Consider the following 3,316-nt stretch of genomic DNA (forward strand, 5'->3'; position numbering starts at 1 on the left):
TTTTTTTCAGACAGAGTCTCGCTAAACGAATAGCAGTCGAATTTCCGCTTGAAAAAAAAAAAAAAAAAAAAAAAAACAAAAACACGACTTCAGCCGCAAATATAAATTTACCGCCTCAGTCACTTTCTTTATCCGATCGTATCCGTCGAGACCCGGCATTTACAAAAGAATGTCGGAACAATCTCGCAACAATCACATTTACATATTGGTCCATATTACCTTATCTAGATATTTCGAGGTATCCGCGATAGTTATCTCACTCACGAAAATGCGATCGGGCTCGCATCAGGTGCTCGCATGCGCGTTATCGCAACGAGATTGCGCTTGCAGCGCGATCGGCTATTAAGATCGGCGACAAACGATCTCAATATTGTCAACTTCGATCGCGCGGCAAAGGTGCGAACATGTGATCGTCCCGATTTCCGACAATATGCGATCAAAAAAAATCGACAACTCTTCTGATTTTCACGACGTTCTTTTCTTTGTTTCGCGTGACGTAGTTAATCTTCCTCTCTCTCTCTCTCTCTCTCTCTCTATGAAGTTTCACAAAGAAAATATTGATTGACAACAACGAGATAAAGTCGTTATTTCGACGAGATTGGTATTTCCAGCATTTACTTCTCTACATTGCTTCTGTAACACAGACACGCACCGCGAGTGTATCCACTTGATTCTCGGTTGCATGACTCATTGTCTGCGCGATTAGGCCAATAAGGTGTAACACCTTACGATCGATCGCGGCGATAAGGAATTTCTCTCCCGGATTTTCCCTCCCTTCGTTCCGGTCTCGACGTTCACGTTCGTAGATTCCGCTTGTTTAGGCATCGGTAATTCCGCCGCGTGTAGTCGGGCACGACATGTGCGGGACGCCGAAATTGCCGTGGCGCGATCTTTATCGGCCGTCCGGCCCGTAGAGATACGAGACGACCGATATTCACGGTTCGGCATGGAAGCTCGCCCATGGCGTCTGATTAAACGGCCGAGTGGCCACGCTCTAACGTATGTTTAGAGCCGCGCCGCCTCGTATGTATGCGGCCATTCGGAGTTGCGGTACCTGTTCGTACCACGGCGATTAGTTCGTATCGCTCTTCGATTAGGGAATGGAGCCGGGCACCCGATATATATACCCGTATGCGCCGCCCGATCGAACTTCGATGCGCCTTCGTGCACGCGTGCCCCGATGTTCGAGCGAGCGATTGCTCCGGATGTGTGCGCCTCGTCGTCTATAGACGATTCGAGATTTGCGATTCCCGCGCGCGCAGGTGTCTAGGAGAACGAGAATTCGGCGGAAAAAAAAAAGCAGCTCCCGAAAGTAGCCCTTGTATCAGGGAAATCGCATATCGTTACACGGTTGTTGGATATCGCACGATCGTGCGCGAGTCGTGCTGTGATGATACACGTCAGACGTCTAAAGAGACTAATTTCGCGTCGATAGTTGGGTGTGCTCCCGATATGATTACAGAGACAATATTGGCGTGACAATAATTGAGAGGTGCAGAAGCCGAGCATCTGTATTATACATCGGGCAAGTTTCGGGGAATCGTTGAGGAGAGGGGAGGAGAAAGACAAAATTAGATTTACAAATCTGCTCGTTCCCTTCCGTTCCCCTTCGAAGAAGAGAGATTTTATTCGTTTTTTTTTTTTTTTTTTTTTTTTTTTTTTTTTTTTTTTTTTTTTTTTTTTTTATTCACGATGAAAGGTAACTTTGTTAAATCGTCACCCAGGTGTCCTCCAATCATTCGATAATAATTGATCGCGCGATTCGAAATACACACTGAATTTCTCTCAGAGCTCTCCGCGGCTTAGATCCGCAGATTTTCGCTGTCAGACCGAAATGATCACGCGTGAGCAACGATGTGGTCCCGCGATATGGACCGAGGGGGTACACAGGGATATGTGAGGGAATCGATGGGCGAGTCGACGTTAACCGAGAAGACCGCCTTCTCTCTCTCTGCCGTTTCTTTTTGCCTTCCTTCTCCCTGTCTCCTCTGGCCTCCTTTTCCCTCCGCGCGCGGCGGCCACTCTACGAAGAAACCTGCATCTACCTCTCCACCTTCCCACCCTCGTTCTCCCACGCTGCACCTGTCGTGCGCACGAGAACGTTGAAGGTGGTGGTGGTGGTGGTGGTGGAATAAAATTCTAGCCCGAGCGAGCGCATGTACTCGGTAAGGTCGAAGCCACGCTAAATCCATTTATCTCGCGTACGTTTGGTGCTACGTACACGTGTGCGAATGGGAAAAAAGAATAAAGAAAGAGAGAGAGAGAGAGAGAGAGAGGAGAGAAAGAAAGAGAAATGATGTCTGGATTTCGCAAAGACAACCAAGAAGTTTCACTTGGAGCTCCGAATGAAGAAGACGGAAAGCTTTTTTTTTCGAAGGATTAATTTTTCATATACGACTCTCGACAATGTTAAAAACGGACATACATGTGGTTTTAGTGAAATTTATTTACCGGGTTAATCGACACACACAATTTCAATTCAAAGCAAGAAATATAAAAAATATAAGTTTTTTTAATTCAATGTTTTCGAATGGAATTTTACTCTCTGGAGGAATGGAATTCAAATTCCGCCGACCGCGTCTCGAATGCGATTTTTCAGAGTCTAGCCGGGGAACAACCCTTCTCTGTCGGGATTTTCTTTCTTCGTGAGACCTGCGGATTAGTAGGCGTGCTCGTGCACGCCCGCGAGATCTTCTGATAAACGATCGGGCGTCGCTGGCAAAGGAAAGATCTTCTTTCCGCGAAAATAAGGTCGACCTGCGTTAGAGTGTGGGCGTGGTGAGGGTGTTTTTTTTTTCTTTTATTTTTGCATGCGCGGACATATCAGTTCGCGTCGCCGTGTTCGAAACACTCGACAAAGTTGCCAGCGTCTCCCGATCTCTCGTCACGAGAAACAAAGAAATCTTTGTTCGAAGTTCGAGACTTTGTGATCCAAACAAAAAAAAAAATGTGTAATTACATGTAAATTATATAATTGTTTTATACACACAATTAAAAATAATTTTATGTATTTGATGACGTTATTATCTGTAATATCGGAGCGGGAGAGCAAAACGGGAGGGCGGAAAAACGTACTCAAAGAGTGGGCTAGTTTTGATAAGTATTTTATTTTTATAATGATGAGTGTGTGTGTTTTTTTTATAATCGATCTATAATATACATCGTAGCATTCGGTTTATACATAATTACAATTGTAAATATCTCGTTCTCTCGCTCTTAACGCTCTTAATGCGTAGTAGTAGTGAGTCGTCGTGTGTGTCGCGGGAAGGGAAACTTTGCTCGCTCTCCTCTCGAGGGCGAGGGAGGTGGGGGGGGG

Source organism: Pseudomyrmex gracilis, unplaced genomic scaffold, assembly GCF_002006095.1.
Source record: "Pseudomyrmex gracilis isolate BER0280 unplaced genomic scaffold, ASM200609v1 scaffold_80, whole genome shotgun sequence".
NCBI classification, from domain to species: Eukaryota; Metazoa; Arthropoda; class Insecta; order Hymenoptera; family Formicidae; genus Pseudomyrmex; species Pseudomyrmex gracilis.